The sequence below is a fragment of the Hyperoodon ampullatus genome, assembly GCF_949752795.1.
Source record: "Hyperoodon ampullatus genome assembly, chromosome: 7".
NCBI lineage: Eukaryota > Metazoa > Chordata > Mammalia > Artiodactyla > Ziphiidae > Hyperoodon > Hyperoodon ampullatus.
The window spans coordinates 117037938-117058470 of NC_136920.1; positions in this window are offsets into that span (position 1 = coordinate 117037938).

Sequence of the window (20533 nt, forward strand, 5' to 3'; positions counted from 1 at the left end):
ATTCGTATTCACAGTGTGTCCGTTCTCTAGGTTTCCCGTACATGTTATAGCTGTAGTAATATTCCCTTCAACCTGGAGAGTTGGTACCCATGGAATGGGTGCCAGGCATTTGTGCTTTAAAGGGTCTGCATTTGCTCACCCAATCTCACAAATCGTCTCAGTCCCAAGTGTCCTTCCTTATGCCACATCCAGCTGTCGTTGTAGAAAAGGTCATTCCAGGTTTCATCAGAAACCCTGAAGGAATTGTAAAGAATTTCCCAGTTTTTTTGTTTTGTTTTTGAAATTCCTTTTTATAGTGGGTTTGAGCTGATTCTCGCTGCCATGTTTATGCCAGTCTAGACACACTTGATTCCCTTACGGAGACATATCAATACATAGGTTTTAAGATTCTTACTAGTCAGATATATTCCTCTGCGGGAAATATGGGGTTTTGAGTCCCTTTCACTGAGGAAGGTGTAGGTCTTGTCTATTCCATAGTTGGTTTTTGGAACGGTACCTGTGCTTATATCAAACTCTGGTTTTATGCATCACCCCACCTCTCTTTTCCCTTAAGCAGGCATAAGAGTGTTTTCTAAATGTGAGACACTGTTCTCTTTCCTAACTCAGTTCAAGTGTAGCCATGTTTACAGGATCTTCATAAGTGATATCTTATGATAAGTTTCTTTTTCTGTGTGACTTATTTCACTTAGAATCATCGTACCTGAATCCACCCATTTTGCTGCTACTGGTCTTTTGACATTGATTTCATGGCTGAGGGATATTCCATCGTACGTAAGTACCACTATTTTTTGAAGCATTTTTATATTTCCTGGGATATTTAAGGTGTACCCAAGTTGAGGTCCTTGTAAGCAGTGAAGCCTTTAATTTTGGGGTGGCTCTGTCTTATTGATTTTCAGATTTCCCAAGGTATATTCCCTAGACTGGAAGTGCCCTTGGCTCTGTAGCTCTGTTCTTTACTTGTTTTAGGGAACACAATGCACTCCTACAGAGAGGCAGATGGCAATTTACATGCCGCCCACCAGCATAACAAGGCTCCCTGTTCTCCAGGGCCTGTCTTGCCTTTCTGGTTTTTACACATCTTGTGGATGTCCCTTTCGACCGGTGGGAAGTGATACTGCTTTGTAGTGCAGATTTGCATTGCCCGCTTGCTTGATTGGCCAAAAAGGGCGTATGCGTTTTCTCCTGAATATATTCAGGAGAAAACGCATACACCATTTTTGGCCAAGTGCATCATTGTCGAAGTTGTGCCCCTCTTCCAGTGCTTTAAAGGTGATTCCAACTTACCTCTTGAAATCTGTTTCCTGCTATTCTGCCTCGCTTTCAAGTCCGCCTCGTTGCCTTCCCTCAACAGATTTTTGGACGATAGTTGTCCTTTATTACTCTGCCAGTTTGTTAATTGCTGTGCCCCTGAGCTCCATTTTTCAACTCGTTTTTGGTGAGCTGACCGCAAGTCCAAAATTTTGGTTCAGGACCTATACTGGTTCCCGGTGGGTGGCTGAGACTTTGGTTAATTCTTCTTCCTGCCGGGAAATTACAGTGATATGTGCCCATCCAAATGCCTAACAGCTACTCTCTCATTGGTTCTCCCTCTTCCCTTTCCTCCTCTGCCAAATTGGCAACATGTGCGAACCAGGAGGTTAAAGGTGCTGTCTCTCCAAGTTTGGAGGTTGATAGTAAAGCAGATGTAAAGTCAAAGTGGAGCACCAGGAGAGGGACTATTCATTGAGTTTTAGAAACCTTTCGTATTCACAGTGTGTCCGTTCTCTAGGTTTCCCGTACATGTTATAGCTGTAGTAATATTCCCTTCAACCTGTAGAGTTGGGACCCATGGAATGGGTGCCAGGCATTTGTGCTTTAAAGGGTCTGCATTTGCTCACCCAATCTCACCAATCCTCTCAGTCCCAAGTGTCCCTCCTTATGCCACATCCAGCTGTCGTTGTAGATAGGGTCATTCCAGGTTTCATCAGAGACCCTGAAGGAATTGTAAAGAATTTCCCAGTTTTTTTGTTTTGTTTTTGAAATTCCTTTTTATAGTGGGTTTGAGCTGATTCTCGCTGCCATGTTTATGCCAGTCTAGACACACTTGATTCCCTTACGGAGACATATCAATACATAGGTTTTAAGATTCTTACTAGTCAGATATATTCCTCTGCGGGAAATATGGTGTTTTGAGTCCCTTTCACTGAGGAAGGTGTAGGTCTTGTCTATTCCATAGTTGGTTTTTGGAACGGTACCTGTGCTTATATCAAACTCTGGTTTTATGCATCACCCCACCTCTCCTTCCCCCTTAAGCAGGCATAAGAGTGTTTTCTAAATGTGAGACACTGTTCTCTTTCCTAACTCAGTTCAAGTGTAGCCATGTGTACAGGATCTTCATAAGTGATATCTTATGATAAGTTTCTTTTTCTGTGTGACTTATTTCACTTAGAATCATCGTACCTGAATCCACCCATTTTGCTGCTACTGCTCTTATGACATTGATTTCATTGCTGAGGGATATTCCATCGTACGTAAGTACCACAATTTTTTGAACCATTTTTATATTTCCTGGGATATTTAAGGTGTACCTAAGTTGAGGTCCTTGTAAGCAGTGCAGCCCTAAATTTTGGGGTGGCTCTGTCTTATTGATTTTCAGATTTCCCAAGGTATATTCCCTAGACTGGACGTGCCCTTGGCTCTGTAGCTCTGTTCTTTACTTGTTTTAGGGAACACAATGCACTCCTCCAGAGAGGCAGTTGGCAATTTACATCCCGCCCATCAGCATAACAAGGCTCCCTGTTCTCCAGGGCCTGTCTTGCCTTTCTGGTTTTTACACATTTTGTGGATGTCCCTTTTGACCGGTGGGAAGTGATACTTCTTTGTTGTGCAGATTTGCATTGCCCGCTTGCTTGCTTGGCCAAAAAGGGCGTATGCGTTTTCTCCTGAATATATTCAGGAGAAAACGCATACGCCCTTTTTGGCCAAGTGCATCATTGTCGAAGTTGTGTCCTTCTTCCTGTGCTTTAAAGGCGATTCCAACGTACCTCTTGAAATCTGTTTCCTGCTATTCTGCCTCACTTTAAAGTCCGCCTCGTTGCCTTCCCTCAACAGATTTTTGGACGATAGTTGTCCTTTATTACTCGGCCAGTTTGTGAATTGCTGTGCCCCTGAGCTCCATTTTTCAACTCATTTTTGGTGAGCTGACCGCAAGTCCAAAATTTTGGTTCAGGACCTATACTGGTTCCCGGTGGGTGGCTGAGACTTTGGTTAATTCTTCTTCCTGCCGGGAAATTACAGTGATATGTGCCCGTCCAAATGCCTAACAGCTACTCTCTCATTGGTTCTCCCTCTTCCCTTTCATCCTCTGCCAAATTGGCAACCTGTGCGAACCAGGAGGTTAAAGGGGCTGTCTCTCCAAGTTGGGAGTTTGATAGTAAAGCAGATGTAAAGTCAAAGTGGAGCACCAGGAGAGGGACTATTCGTTGAGTTTTAGAAACCTTTCGTATTCACAGTGTGTCCGTTCTCTAGGTTTCCCGTACATGTTATAGCTGTAGTAATATTCCCTTCAACCTGGAGAGTTGGGACCCATGGAATGGGTGCCAGGCATTTGTGCTTTAAAGGGTCTGCATTTGTTCACCCAATCTCACCAATCCTCTCAGTCCCAAGTGTCCCTCCTTATGCCACATCCAGCTGTCGTTGTAGATAGGGTCATTCCAGGTTTCATCATAGACCCTGAAGGAATTGTAAAGAATTTCCCAGTTTTTTTGTTTTGTTTTTGAAATTCCTTTTTATAGTGGGTTTGAGCTGATTCTCGCTGCCATGTTTATGCCAGTCTAGTCACACTTGATTCCCTTACGGAGACATATCAATACATAGGTTTTAAGATTCTTACTAGTCAGATATATTCCTCTGCGGGAAATATGGGGTTTTGAGTTCCTTTCACTGAGGAAGGTGTAGGTCTTGTGTATTCCATAGTTGGTTTTTGGAACGGTACCTGTGCTTATATCAAATTGTGGGTTTATGCACCACCCCACCTCTTCTTCCCCCTTAAGCAGGCATAAGAGTGTTTTCTAAATGTGAGACACTCTTCTCTTTCCTAACTCAGTTCAAGTGTAGCCATGTTTACAGGATCTTCATAAGTGATATCTTATGATAAGTTTCTTTTTCTGTGTGACTTATTTCACTTAGAATCATTGTACCTGAATCCACCCAGTTTGCTGCTACTGGTCTTATGACATTGATTTCATGGCTGAGGGATATTCCATCGTACGTAAGTACCACAATTTTTTGAACCATTTTTATATTTCCTGGGATATTTAAGGTGTACCCAAGTTGAGGTCCTTGTATGCAGTGCAGCCTTAATTTTTGGGGTGGCTGTGTCTTATTGATTTTCAGTTTTTCCAAGGTATATTCCCTAGACTGGAAGTGCCCTTGGCTCTGTAGCTCTGTTCTTTACTTGTTTTAGGGAACACAATGCACTCCTCCAGAGAGGCAGTTGGCAATTTACATCCCGCCCATCAGCATAACAAGGCTCCCTGTTCTCCAGGGCCTGTCTTGCGTTTCTTGTTCTTACACATTTTGTGGATGTCCCTTTTGACCGGTGGGAAGTGATACTTCTTTGTAGTGCAGATTTGCATTGCCCGCTTGCTTGCTTGGCCAAAAAGGGCGTATGCGTTTTCTCCTGAATATATTCAGGAGAAAACGCATACGCCCTTTTTGGCCAAGTGCATCATTGTCGAAGTTGTGCCCCTCTTCCTGTGCTTTAAAGGTAATTCCAACGTACCTCTTGAAATCTGTTTCCTGCTATTCTGCCTCGCTTTCAAGTCCGCCTCGTTGCCTTCCCTCAACAGATTTTTGGACGATAGTTGCCCTTTATTACTCGGCCAGTTTGTGAATTGCTGTGCCCCTGAGCTCCATTTTTCAACTCGTTTTTGGTGAGCTGACCGCAAGTCTAAAATTTTGGTTCAGGACTTATACTGGTTCCCGGTGGGTGGCTGAGACTTTGGTTAATTCTTCTTCCTGCCGGGAAATTACAGTGATATGTGCCCATCCAAATGCCTAACAGCTACTCTCTCATTGGTTCTCCCTCTTCCCTTTCATCCTCTGCCAAATTGGCAACCTGTGCGAACCAGGAGGTTAAAGGGGCTGTCTCTCCAAGTTTGGAGGTTGATAGTAAAGCAGATGTAAAGTCAAAGTGGAGCACCAGGAGAGGGACTATTCATTGAGTTTTAGAAACCTTTCGTATTCACAGTGTGTCCGTTCTCTAGGTTTCCCGTACATGTTATAGCTGTAGTAATATTCCCTTCAACCTCTAGAGTTGGGACCCATGGAATGGGTGCCAGGCATTTGTGCTTTAAAGGGTCTGCATTTGCTCACCCAATCTCACCAATCCTCTCAGTCCCAAGTGTCCCTCCTTATGCCACATCCAGCTGTCGTTGTAGATAGGGTCATTCCAGGTTTCATCAGAGACCCTGAAGGAATTGTAAAGAATTTCCCAGTTTTTTTGTTTTGTTTTTGAAATTCCTTTTTATAGTGTGTTTGAGCTGATTCTCGCTGCCATGTTTATGCCAGTCTAGACACACTTGATTCCCTTATGGAGACATATCAATACATAGGTTTGAAGATTCTTACTAGTCAGATATATTCCTCTGCGGGAAATATGGTGTTTTGAGTCCCTTTCACTGAGGAAGGTGTAGGTCTTGTCTATTCCATAGTTGGTTTTTGGAACGGTACCTGTGCTTATATCAAACTCTGGTTTTATGCATCACCCCACCTCTCCTTCCCCCTTAAGCAGGCATAAGAGTGTTTTCTAAATGTGATACACTGTTCTCTTTCCTAACTCAGTTCAAGTGTAGCCATGTGTACAGGATCTTCATAAGTGATATCTTATGATAAGTTTCTTTTTCTGTGTGACTTATTTCACTTAGAATCATCGTACCTGAATCCACCCATTTTGCTGCTACTGGTCTTATGACATTGATTTCATTGCTGAGGGATATTCCATCGTACGTAAGTACCACAATTTTTTGAACCATTTTTATATTTCCTGGGATATTTAAGGTGTACCTAAGTTGAGGTCCTTGTAAGCAGTGCAGCCCTAAATTTTGGGGTGGCTCTGTCTTATTGATTTTCAGATTTCCCAAGGTATATTCCCTAGAATGGAAGTGCCCTTGGCTCTGTAGCTCTGTTCTTTACTTGTTTTAGGGAACACAATGCACTCCTCCAGAGAGGCAGTTGGCAATTTACATCCCGCCCATCAGCATAACAAGGCTCCCTGTTCTCCAGGGCCTGTCTTGCCTTTCTGGTTTTTACACATTTTGTGGATGTCCCTTTTGACCGGTGGGAAGTGATACTTCTTTGTTGTGCAGATTTGCATTGCCCGCTTGCTTGCTTGGCCAAAAAGGGCGTATGCGTTTTCTCCTGAATATATTCAGGACAAAACGCATACGCCCTTTTTGGCCAAGTGCATCATTGTCGAAGTTGTGTCCTTCTTCCTGTGCTTTAAAGGCGATTCCAACGTACTTCTTGAAATCTGTTTCCTGCTATTCTGCCTCACTTTAAAGTCCGCCTCGTTGCCTTCCCTCAACAGATTTTTGGACGATAGTTGTCCTTTATTACTCGGCCAGTTTGTGAATTGCTGTGCCCCTGAGCTCCATTTTTCAACTCGTTTTTGGTGAGCTGACCGCAAGTCCAAAATTTTGGTTCAGGACCTATACTGGTTCCCGGTGGGTGGCTGAGACTTTGGTTAATTCTTCTTCCTGCCGGGAAATTACAGTGATATGTGCCCGTCCAAATGCCTAACAGCTACTCTCTCATTGGTTCTCCCTCTTCCCTTTCATCCTCTGCCAAATTGGCAACCTGTGCGAACCAGGAGGTTAAAGGGGCTGTCTCTCCAAGTTGGGAGTTTGATAGTAAAGCAGATGTAAAGTCAAAGTGGAGCACCAGGAGAGGGACTATTCGTTGAGTTTTAGGAACCTTTCGTATTCACAGTGTGTCCGTTCTCTAGGTTTCCCGTACATGTTATAGCTGTAGTAATATTCCCTTCAACCTGGAGAGTTGGGACCCATGGAATGGGTGCCAGGCATTTGTGCTTTAAAGGGTCTGCATTTGTTCACCCAATCTCACCAATCCTCTCAGTCCCAAGTGTCCCTCCTTATGCCACATCCAGCTGTCGTTGTAGATAGGGTCATTCCAGGTTTCATCATAGACCCTGAAGGAATTGTAAAGAATTTCCCAGTTTTTTTGTTTTGTTTTTGAAATTCCTTTTTATAGTGGGTTTGAGCTGATTCTCGCTGCCATGTTTATGCCAGTCTAGTCACACTTGATTCCCTTACGGAGACATATCAATACATAGGTTTTAAGATTCTTACTAGTCAGATATATTCCTCTGCGGGAAATATGGGGTTTTGAGTTCCTTTCACTGAGGAAGGTGTAGGTCTTGTGTATTCCATAGTTGGTTTTTGGAACGGTACCTGTGCTTATATCAAATTGTGGGTTTATGCACCACCCCACCTCTTCTTCCCCCTTAAGCAGGCATAAGAGTGTTTTCTAAATGTGAGACACTCTTCTCTTTCCTAACTCAGTTCAAGTGTAGCCATGTTTACAGGATCTTCATAAGTGATATCTTATGATAAGTTTCTTTTTTTGTGTGACTTATTTCACTTAGAATCATTGTACCTGAATCCACCCATTTTGCTGCTACTGGTCTTATGACATTGATTTCATGGCTGAAGGATATTCCATCGTACGTAAGTACCACAATTTTTTGAACCATTTTTATATTTCCTGGGATATTTAAGGTGTACCCAAGTTGAGGTCCTTGTATGCAGTGCAGCCTTAATTTTTGGGGTGGCTGTGTCTTATTGATTTTCAGTTTTTCCAAGGTATATTCCCTAGACTGGAAGTGCCCTTGGCTCTGTAGCTCTGTTCTTTACTTGTTTTAGGGAACACAATGCACTCCTCCAGAGAGGCAGTTGGCAATTTACATCCCGCCCATCAGCATAACAAGGCTCCCTGTTCTCCAGGACCTGTCTTGCGTTTCTTGTTCTTACACATTTTGTGGATGTCCCTTTTGACCGGTGGGAAGTGATACTTCTTTGTAGTGCAGATTTGCATTGCCCGCTTGCTTGCTTGGCCAAAAAGGGCGTATGCGTTTTCTCCTGAATATATTCAGGAGAAAACGCATACGCCCTTTTTGGCCAAGTGCATCATTGTCAAAGTTGTGCCCCTCTTCCTGTGCTTTAAAGGTAATTCCAACGTACCTCTTGAAATCTGTTTCCTGCTATTCTGCCTCGCTTTCAAGTCCGCCTCGTTGCCTTCCCTCAACAGATTTTTGGACGATAGTTGCCCTTTATTACTCGGCCAGTTTGTGAATTGCTGTGCCCCTGAGCTCCATTTTTCAACTCGTTTTCGGTGAGCTGACCGCAAGTCTAAAATTTTGGTTCAGGACTTATACTGGTTCCCGGTGGGTGGCTGAGACTTTGGTTAATTCTTCTTCCTGCCGGGAAATTACAGTGATATGTGCCCATCCAAATGCCTAACAGCTACTCTCTCATTGGTTCTCCCTCTTCCCTTTCATCCTCTGCCAAATTGGCAACCTGTGCGAACCAGGAGGTTAAAGGGGCTGTCTCTCCAAGTTTGGAGGTTGATAGTAAAGCAGATGTAAAGTCAAAGTGGAGCACCAGGAGAGGGACTATTCATTGAGTTTTAGAAACCTTTCGTATTCACAGTGTGTCCGTTCTCTAGGTTTCCCGTACATGTTATAGCTGTAGTAATATTCCCTTCAACCTGTAGAGTTGGGACCCATGGAATGGGTGCCAGGCATTTGTGCTTTAAAGGGTCTGCATTTGCTCACCCAATCTCACCAATCCTCTCAGTCCCAAGTGTCCCTCCTTATGCCACATCCAGCTGTCGTTGTAGATAGGGTCATTCCAGGTTTCATCAGAGACCCTGAAGGAATTGTAAAGAATTTCCCAGTTTTTTTGTTTTGTTTTTGAAATTCCTTTTTATAGTGGGTTTGAGCTGATTCTCGCTGCCATGTTTATGCCAGTCTAGACACACTTGATTCCCTTATGGAGACATATCAATACATAGGTTTTAAGATTCTTACTAGTCAGATATATTCCTCTGCGGGAAATATGGTGTTTTGAGTCCCTTTCACTGAGGAAGGTGTAGGTCTTGTCTATTCCATAGTTGGTTTTTGGAACGGTACCTGTGCTTATATCAAACTCTGGTTTTATGCATCACCCCACCTCTCCTTCCCCCTTAAGCAGGCATAAGAGTGTTTTCTAAATGTGATACACTGTTCTCTTTCCTAACTCAGTTCAAGTGTAGCCATGTGTACAGGATCTTCATAAGTGATATCTTATGATAAGTTTCTTTTTCTGTGTGACTTATTTCACTTAGAATCATCGTACCTGAATCCACCCATTTTGCTGCTACTGGTCTTATGACATTGATTTCATTGCTGAGGGATATTCCATCGTACGTAAGTACCACAATTTTTTGAACCATTTTTATATTTCCTGGGATATTTAAGGTGTACCTAAGTTGAGGTCCTTGTAAGCAGTGCAGCCCTAAATTTTGGGGTGGCTCTGTCTTATTGATTTTCAGATTTCCCAAGGTATATTCCCTAGAATGGAAGTGCCCTTGGCTCTGTAGCTCTGTTCTTTACTTGTTTTAGGGAACACAATGCACTCCTCCAGAGAGGAAGTTGGCAATTTACATCCCGCCCATCAGCATAACAAGGCTCCCTGTTCTCCAGGGCCTGTCTTGCCTTTCTGGTTTTTACACATTTTGTGGATGTCCCTTTTGACCGGTGGGAAGTGATACTTCTTTGTTGTGCAGATTTGCATTGCCCGCTTGCTTGCTTGGCCAAAAAGGGCGTATGCGTTTTCTCCTGAATATATTCAGGACAAAACGCATACGCCCTTTTTGGCCAAGTGCATCATTGTCGAAGTTGTGTCCTTCTTCCTGTGCTTTAAAGGCGATTCCAACGTACTTCTTGAAATCTGTTTCCTTCTATTCTGCCTCACTTTAAAGTCCGCCTCGTTGCCTTCCCTCAACAGATTTTTGGACGATAGTTGTCCTTTATTACTCGGCCAGTTTGTGAATTGCTGTGCCCCTGAGCTCCATTTTTCAACTCGTTTTTGGTGAGCTGACCGCAAGTCCAAAATTTTGGTTCAGGACCTATACTGGTTCCCGGTGGGTGGCTGAGACTTTGGTTAATTCTTCTTCCTGCCGGGAAATTACAGTGATATGTGCCCGTCCAAATGCCTAACAGCTACTCTCTCATTGGTTCTCCCTCTTCCCTTTCATCCTCTGCCAAATTGGCAACCTGTGCGAAACAGGAGGTTAAAGGGGCTGTCTCTCCAAGTTGGGAGTTTGATAGTAAAGCAGATGTAAAGTCAAAGTGGAGCACCAGGAGAGGGACTATTCGTTGAGTTTTAGAAACCTTTCGTATTCACAGTGTGTCCGTTCTCTAGGTTTCCCGTACATGTTATAGCTGTAGTAATATTCCCTTCAACCTGGAGAGTTGGGACCCATGGAATGGGTGCCAGGCATTTGTGCTTTAAAGGGTCTGCATTTGTTCACCCAATCTCACCAATCCTCTCAGTCCCAAGTGTCCCTCCTTATGCCACATCCAGCTGTCGTTGTAGATAGGGTCATTCCAGGTTTCATCATAGACCCTGAAGGAATTGTAAAGAATTTCCCAGTTTTTTTGTTTTGTTTTTGAAATTCCTTTTTATAGTGGGTTTGAGCTGATTCTCGCTGCCATGTTTATGCCAGTCTAGTCACACTTGATTCCCTTACGGAGACATATCAATACATAGGTTTTAAGATTCTTACTAGTCAGATATATTCCTCTGCGGGAAATATGGGGTTTTGAGTTCCTTTCACTGAGGAAGGTGTAGGTCTTGTCTATTCCATAGTTGGTTTTTGGAACGGTACCTGTGCTTATATCAAACTGTGGGTTTATGCACCACCCCACCTCTCCTTCCCCCTTAAGCAGGCATAAGAGTGTTTTCTAAATGTGAGACACTCTTCTCTTTCCTAACTCAGTTCAAGTGTAGCCATGTTTACAGGATCTTCATAAGTGATATCTTATGATAAGTTTCTTTTTCTGTGTGACTTATTTCACTTAGAATCATCGTACCTGAATCCACCCATTTTGCTGCTACTGGTCTTATGACATTGATTTCATGGCTGAAGGATATTCCATCGTACGTAAGTACCACAATTTTTTGAACCATTTTTATATTTCCTGGGATACTTAAGGTGTACCCAAGTTGAGGTCCTTGTATGCAGTGCAGCCTTAATTTTTGGGGTGGCTGTGTCTTATTGATTTTCAGTTTTTCCAAGGTATATTCCCTAGACTGGAAGTGCCCTTGGCTCTGTAGCTCTCTTCTTTACTTGTTTTAGGGAACACAATGCACTCCTCCAGAGAAGCAGTTGGCAATTTACATCCCGCCCATCAGCATAACAAGGCTCCCTGTTCTCCAGGGCCTGTCTTGCGTTTCTTGTTCTTACACATTTTGTGGATGTCCCTTTTGACTGGTGGGAAGTGATACTTCTTTGTAGTGCAGATTTGCATTGCCCGCTTGCTTGCTTGGCCAAAAAGGGCGTATGCGTTTTCTCCTGAATTCAGGAGAAAACGCATACGCCCTTTTTGGCCAAGTGCATCATTGTCGAAGTTGTGCCCCTCTTCCTGTGCTTTAAAGGTAATTCCAACGTACCTCTTGAAATCTGTTTCCTGCTATTCTGCCTCGCTTTCAAGTCCGCCTCGTTGCCTTCCCTCAACAGATTTTTGGACGATAGTTGTCCTTTATTACTCGGCCAGTTCGTGAATTGCTGTGCCCCTGAGCTCCATTTTTCAACTCGTTTTTGGTGAGCTGACCGCAAGTCTAAAATTTTGGTTCAGGACTTATACTGGTTCCCGGTGGGTGGCTGAGACTTTGGTTAATTCTTCTTCCTGCCGGGAAATTACAGTGATATGTGCCCGTCCAAATGCCTAACAGCTACTCTCTCATTGGTTCTCCCTCTTCCCTTTCATCCTCTGCCAAATTGGCAACCTGTGCGAACCAGGAGGTTAAAGGGGCTGTCTCTCCAATTTGGGAGGTTGATAGTAAAGCAGATGGAAAGTCAAACCGGAGCACCAGGAGAGGGACTATTCGTTGAGTTTTAGAAACCTTTCGTATTCACAGTGTGTCTGTTCTCTAGGTTTCCCGTACGTGTTATAGCTGTAATAATTATACCTTCAACCTGGAGAGTTGGTACCCATGGAATGGGTGCCAGGCATTTGTGCTTTAAAGGGTCTGCATTTGCTCACCGAATCTCACAAACCGTCTCAGTCCCAAGTGTCCTTCCTTATGCCACATCCAGCTGTCGTTGTAGAAAAGGTCATTCCTGGTTTCATCAGAGACCCTGAAGGAATTGTAAAGAATTTCCCAGTTTTTTTGTTTTGTTTTTGAAATTCCTTTTTATAGGTGGTTTGAGCTGATTCTCGCTGCCATGTTTATGCCAGTCTAGACACACTTGATTCCCTTACGGAGACATATCAATACATAGGTTTTAAGATTCTTACTAGTCAGATATATTCCTCTGCGGAAAATATGGGGTTTTGAGTCCCTTTCACTGAGGAAGGTGTAGGTTTGTCTATTCCATAGTTGGTTTTTGGAATGGTACCTGTGCTTATATCAAACTCTGGTTTTATGCATCACCCAACCTCTCCTTCCCCCTTAAGCAGGCATAAGAGTGTTTTCTAAATGTGAGACACTGTTCTCTTTCCTAACTCAGTTCAAGTGTAGCCTTGTTTACAGGATCTTCATAAGTGATATCTTATGATAAGATTCTTTTTCTGTGTGACTTATTTCACTTAGAATCATCGTACCTGAATTCACCCATTTTGCTGCTACTAGTCTTATGACATTGATTTCATGGCTGAGGGATATTCCATCGTACGTATGTACCACAATTTTTTGAACCATTTTTATATTTCCTGGGATATTTAAGGTGTACCCAAGTTGAGGTCCTTGTAAGCAGTGCAGCCCTAAATTTTGGGGTGGCTCTGTCTTATTGATTTTCAGTTTTCCCAAGGTATATTCCCTAGACTGGAAGTGCCCTTGGCTCTGTAGCTCTGTTGTTTACATGTTTTAGGAAACACAATGCCTCCTCCAGAGAGGCAGTTGGCAATTTACATGCCGCCCATCAGCATAACAAGGCTGCCTGTTCTCCAGGGCCTGTCTTGCCTTTCTGGTTTTTACACATTTTGTGGATGTCCCTTTTGACCGGTGGGAAGTGATACTTCTTTGTAGTGCAGATTTGCATTGCCCGCTTGCTTGCTTGGCCAAAAAGGGCGTATGCGTTTTCTCCTGAATATATTCAGGAGAAAACGCATACACCATTTTTGGGCAAGTGCATCATTTTCGAAGTTGTGCCCCTCTTCCTGTGCTTTAAAGGCGATTCCAACGTACCTCTTGAAATCTGTTTTCTGCTATTCTGCCTCGCTTTCAAGTCCGCCTCGTTGCCTTCCCTCAACAGATTTTTGGACGATAGTTTTCCGTTATTACTCGGCCAGTTTGTGAATTGCTGTGCCCCTGAGCTCCATTTTTCAACTCGTTTTTGCTGAGCTGACCGCAAGTCCGAAATTTTGGTTCAGGACCTATGCTGGTTCCCGGTGGGGGGCTGAGACTTTGGTTAATTCCTCTTCCTGCCGGGAAATTACAGTGATATGTGCCCGTCCAAATGCCTAATAGCTACTCTCTCATTGGTTCTCCCTCTTCCCTTTCATCCTCTGCCAAATTGGCAACCTGTGCGAACCAGGAGGTTAAAGGGGCTGTCTCTCCAAGTTGGGAGGTTGATAGTAAAGCAGATGGAAAGTCAAACCGGAGCACCAGGAGAGGGACTATTAGTTGAGTTTTAGAAACCTTTCGTATTCACAGTGTGTCCGCTCTCTAGGTTTCCCGTACATGTTATAGCTGTAGTAATATTCCCTTCAACCTGGAGAGTTGGTACCCATGGAATGGGTGCCAGGTATTTGTGCTTTAAAGGGTCTGCATTTGCTCACCCAATCTCACAAATCGTCTCAGTCCCAAGTGTCCTTCCTTATGCCACATCCAGCTGTCGTTGTAGAAAAGGTCATTCCAGGTTTCATCAGAGACCCTGAAGGAATTGTAAAGAATTTCCCAGTTTTTTTGTTTTGTTTTTGAAATTCCTTTTTATATTGTGTTTGAGCTGATTCTCGCTGCCATGTTTATGCCAGTCTAGACACACTTGATTCCCTTACGGAGACATATCAATACATAGGTTTTAAGATTCTTACTAGTCAGATATATTCCTCTGTGGGAAATACGGGGTTTTGAGTCCCTTTCACTGAGGAAGGTGTAGGTCTTGTCTATTCCATAGTTGGTTTTTGGAACGGTACCTGTGCTTATATCAAACTCTGGTTTTATGCATCACCCCACCCCTCCTTCCCCCTTAAGCAGGCATAAGAGTTTTTTCTAAATGTGAGACACTATTCTCTTTCCTAACTCAGTTCAAGTGTAGCCATGTTTACAGGATCTTCATAAGTGATATCTTATGCTAAGTTTCTTTTTCTGTGTGACTTATTTCACTTAGAATCATCGTACCTGAATCCACCCATTTTGCTGCTACTGGTCTTATGACATTGACTTCATGGCTGAGGGATATTCCATCGTACGTAAGTACCACAATTTTTTGAACCATTTTTATATTTCCTGGGATATTTAAGGTGTACCCAAGTTGAGGTCCTTGTAAGCAGTGCAGCCCTAAATTTTTGGGTGGCTCTGCCTTATTTATTTTCAGTTTTCCCGAGGTATATTCCCTAGACTGGAAGTGCCCTTGGCTCTGTAGCTCTGTTCTTTACTTGTTTTAGTGAACACAATGCACTCCTCCAGAGAGGCAGTTGGCAATTTACATCCCGCCCAACAGCATAACAAGGCTCCCTCTTCTCCGGGGCCTGTCTTCCCTTTCTGGTTTTTACACATTTTGTGGATGTCCCTTTTGACCGGTGGGAAGTGATACTTCTTTGTAGTGCAGATTTGCATTGCCCGCTTGCTTGCTTGGGCAAAAAGGGCGTATGCGTTTTCTCCTGAATATATTCAGGAGAAAACACATACGCCCTTTTTGGCCAAGTGCATCATTGTCGAAGTTGTGCCCCTCTTCCTGTGCTTTAAAGGTGATTCCAACGTACCTCTTGAAATCTGTTTCCTGCGATTCTGCCTCGCTTTCAAGTCCGCCTCGTTGCCTTCCCTCAACAGATTTTTGGACGATAGTTGTCCTTTATTACTCGGCCAGTTTGTGAATTGCTGTGCCCCTGAGCTCCAATTTTCAACTCGTTTTTTGTGAGCTGACCGCAAGTCCGAAATTTTGGTTCAGGACCTATGCTGCTTCCCGGTGGGGGGCTTAGACTTTGGTTAATTCTTCTTCCTGCCGGGAAATTACAGTGATATGTGCTCGTTCAAATGCCTAACAGCTACTCTCTCATTGGTTCTCCCTCTTCCCTTTCATCCTCTGCCAAATTGGCAACCTGTGTGAACCAGGAGGTTAAATGGGCTGTCTCTCCAAGTTGGGAAGATGATAGTAAAGCAGGTGTAAAGTCAAACCGGAGCACCAGGAAACGGACTATTCGTTGAGTTTTAGAAATCTTTCGTATTCACAGTGTGTCCGTTCTCTAGGTTTCCCGTACATGTTATAGCTGTAGTAATATTCCCTTCAACCTGGAGAGTTGGGACCCATGGAATGGGTGCCATGCATTATTGCTTTAAAGGGTCTGCATTTGCTCACCCAATCTCACCAATCCTCTCAGTCCTAAGTGTCCAACCTTATGCCACATCCAGCTGTCGTTGTAGATATGGTCATTCCAGGTTTCGTCAGAGACCCTGAAGGAATTGTAAAGAATTTCCCATTTTTTTGTTTTGTTTTTGAAATTCCTTTTTATAGGTGGTTTGAGCTGATTCTCGCTGCCGTGTTTATGCCAGTCTAGACACACTTGATTCCCATACGGAGACATATCCATACATAGGTTTTAAGATTCTTACTAGTCAGATATATTCCTCTGCGGGAAATATGGGGTTTTGAGTCCCTTTCACTGAGGAAGGTGTAGGTCTTGGCTATTCCATAGTTGGTTTTTGGAACGGTACCTGTGCTTATATCAAACTCTGGTTTTATGCATCACCCCACCTCTCCTTCCCCCTTAAGCAGGCATAAGAGTGTTTTCTAAATGTGAGACACTGTTCTCTTTCCTAACTCAGTTCAAGTGTAGCCATGTTTACAGGATCTTCATAAGTGATATCTTATGATAAGTTTCTTTTTCTGTGTGACTTATTTCACTTAGAATCATCGTACCTGAATCCACCCATTTTGCTGCTACTGGTCTTATGACATTGACTTCATGGCTGAGGGATATTCAATCGTACGTAAGTACCACAATTTTTTGAACCATTTTTATATTTCCTGGGATATTTAAGGTGTACCCAAGTTGAGGTCCTTGTAAGCAGTGCAGCCCTAAATTTTGGGGTGGCTCTGTCTTATTGATTTTCAGTTTTCCCAAGGTATATTCCCTAGACTGGAAGTGCCCTTGGCTCTGTAGCTCTGTTGTTTACTTGTTTTAGGAAACACAATGCACTCCTCCAGAGAGGCAGTTGGCAATTTACATGCCGCCCATCAGCATAACAAGGCTGCCTATTCTCCAGGGCTTGTCTTGCCTTTCTGGTTTTTACACATTTTGTGGATGTCCCTTTTGACCGGTGGGAAGTGATACTTCTTTGTAGTGCAGATTTGCATTGCCCGCTTGCTTGCTTGGCCAAAAAGGGCGTATGCGTTTTCTCCTGAATATATTCAGGAGAAAACGCATACGCCCTTTTTGGGCAAGTGCATCATTGTCGAAGTTGTGCCCCTCTTCCTGTGCTTTAAAGGCGATTCCAACGTACCTCTTGAAATCTGTTTCCTGCTATTCTGCCTCGCTTTCAAGTCCGCCTCGTTGCCTTCCCTCAACAGATTTTTGGACGATAGTTTTCCTTTATTACTCGGCCAGTTTGTGAATTGCTGTGCCCCTGAGCTCCATTTTTCAACTCGTTTTTGGTGAGCTGACCGCAAGTCCGAAATTTTGGTTCAGGACCTATGCTGGTTCGCGGTGGGGGGCTGAGACTTTGGTTAATTCCTCTTCCTGCCGGGAAATTACAGAGATATGTGCCCTTCGAAATGCCTAATAGCTACTCTCTCATTGGTTCTCCCTCTTCCCTTTCATCCTCTGCCAAATTGGCAACCTGTGCGAACCAGGAGGTTAAAGGGGCTGTCTCTCCAAGTTGGGAGGTTGATAGTAAAGCAGATGGAAAGTCAAACCGGAGCAACAGGAGAGGGACTATTAGTTGAGTTTTAGAAACCTTTCGTACTCACAGTGTGTCTGTTCTCTAGGTTTCCCGTATATGTTATAGCTGTAGTAATATTCCCTTCAACCTGGAGAGTTGGTACCCATGGAATGGGTGCCAGGCATTTGTGCTTTAAAGGGTCTGCATTTGCTCACCCAATCTCACAAATCGTCTCAGTCCCAAGTGTCCTTCCTTATGCCACATCCAGCTGTCGTTGTAGAAAAGGTCATTCCAGGTTTCATCAGAGACCCTGAAGGAATTGTAAAGAATTTCCCAGTTTTTTTGTTTTGTTTTTGAAATTCCATTTTATAGTGGGTTTGAGCTGATTCTCGCTGCCATGTTTATGCCAGTCTAGACACACTTGATTCCCTTACGGAGACATATCAACACATAGGTTTTAAGATTCTTACTAGTCAGATATATTCCTCTGCGGGAAATATGGGATTTTGAGTCCCTTTCACTGAGGAAGGTGTAGGTCTTGTCTATTCCATAGTTGGTTTTTGGAACGGTACCTGTGCTTATATCAAACTCTGGTTTTATGCATCACCCCACCTCTCCTTCCCCCTTAAGCAGGCATAAGAGTGTTTTCTAAATGTGAGACACTGTTCTCTTTCCTAACTCAGTTCAAGTGTAGCCATGTTTACAGGACCTTCATAAGTGATATCTTATGATAAGTTTCTTTTTCTGTGTGACTTATTTCACTTAGAATCATCGTACCTGAATCCACCCATTTTGCTGCTACTGGTCTTATGACATTGACTTCATGGCTGAGGGATATTCAATCGCACGTAAGTACCACAATTTTTTGAACCATTTTTATATTTCCTGGGATATTTAAGGTGTACCCAAGTTGAGGTCCTTGTAAGCAGTGCAGCCCTAAATTTTGGGGTGGCTCTGTCTTATTGATTTTCAGTTTTCCCAAGGTATATTCCCTAGACTGGAAGTGCCCTTGGCTCTGTAGCTCTGTTGTTTACTTGTTTTAGGAAACACAATGCACTCCTCCAGAGAGGCAGTTGGCAATTTACATGCCGCCCATCAGCATAACAAGGCTGCCTGTTCTCCAGGGCTTGTCTTGCCTTTCTGGTTTTTACACATTTTGTGGATGTCCCTTTTGACCGGTGGGAAGTGATACTTCTTTGTAGTGCAGATTTGCATTGCCCGCTTGCTTGCTTGGCCAAAAAGGGCGTATGCGTTTTCTCCTGAATATATTCAGGAGAAAACGCATACGCCCTTTTTGGGCAAGTGCATCATTGTCGAAGTTGTGCCCCTCTTCCTGTGCTTTAAAGGTGATTCCAACGTACCTCTTGAAATCTGTTTCCTGCTATTCTGCCTCGCTTTCAAGTCCGCCTCGTTGCCTTCCCTCAACAGATTTTTGGACGATAGTTTTCCTTTATTACTCGGCCAGTTTGTGAATTGCTGTGCCCCTGAGCTCCATTTTTCAACTCGTTTTTGGTGAGCTGACCGCAAGTCCGAAATTTTGGTTCAGGACCTATGCTGGTTCCCGGTGGGGGGCTGAGACTTTGGTTAATTCCTCTTCCTGCCGGGAAATTACAGAGATATGTGCCCGTCCAAATGCCTAATAGCTACTCTCTCATTGGTTCTCCCTCTTCCCTTTCATCCTCTGCCAAATTGGCAACCTGTGCGTACCAGGAGGTTAAAGGGGCTGTCTCTCCAAGTTGGGAGGTTGATAGTAAAGCAGATGGAAAGTCAAACCGGAGCACCAGGAGAGGGACTATTAGTTGAGTTTTAGAAACCTTTCGTATTCACAGTGTGTCCGTTCTCTAGGTTTCCCGTACATGTTATAGCTGTAGTAATATTCCCTTCAACCTGGAGAATTGGTACCCATGGAATGGGTGCCAGGCATTTGTGCTTTAAAGGGTCTGCATTTGCTCACCCAATCTCACAAATCGTCTCAGTCCCAAGTGTCCTTCCTTATGCCACATCCAGCTGTCGTTGTAGAAAAGGTCATTCCAGGTTTCATCAGAGACCCTGAAGGAATTGTAAAGAATTTCCCAGTTTTTTTGTTTTGTTTTTGAAATTCCTTTTTATATTGTGTTTGAGCTGATTCTCGCTGCCATGTTTATGCCAGTCTAGACACACTTGATTCCCTTACGGAGACATATCAATACATAGGTTTTAAGATTCTTACTAGTCAGATATATTCCTCTGCGGGAAATATGGAGTTTTGAGTCCCTTTCACTGAGGAAGGTGTAGGTCTTGGCTATTCCATAGTTGGTTTTTGGAATGGTACCTGTGCTTATATCAAACTCTGGTTTTATGCATCACCCCACCCCTCCTTCCCCCTTAAGCAGGCATAAGAGTGTTTACTAAATGTGAGACACTATTCTCTTTCCTAACTCAGTTCAAGTGTAGCCATGTTTACAGGATCTTCATAAGTGATATCTTATGCTAAGTTTCTTTTTCTGTGTGACTTATTTCTCTTAGAATCATCGTACCTGAATCCACCCATTTTGCTGCTACTGGTCTTATGACATTGACTTCATGGCTGAGGGATATTCCATCGTACGTAAGTACCACACTTTTTTGAACCATTTTTATATTCCCTGGGATATTTAAGGTGTACCCAAGTTGAGGTCCTTGTAAGCAGTGCAGCCCTAAATTTTTGGGTGGCTCTTCCTTATTTATTTTCAGTTTTCCCGAGGTATATTCCCTAGACTGGAAGTGCCCTTGGCTCTGTAGCTCTGTTCTTTACTTGTTTTAGTGAACACAATGCACTCCTCCAGAGAGGCATTTGGCAATTTACATCCCGCCCAACAGCATAACAAGGCTCCCTCTTCTCCGGGGCCTGTCTTCCCTTTCTGGTTTTTACACATTTTGTGGATGTCCCTTTTGACCAGTGGGAAGTGATACTTCTTTGTAGTGCAGATTTGCATTGCCCGCTTGCTTGCTTGGGCAAAAAGGGCGTATGCGTTTTCTCCTGAATATATTCAGGAGAAAACACATACGCCCTTTTTGGCCAAGTGCATCATTGTCGAAGTTGTGCCCCTCTTCCTGTGCTTTAAAGGTGATTCCAACGTACCTCTTGAAATCTGTTTCCTGCGATTCTGCCTCGCTTTCAAGTCCGCCTCGTTGCCTTCCCTCAACAGATTTTTGGACGATAGTTGTCCTTTATTACTCGGCCAGTTTGTGAATTGCTGTGCCCCTGA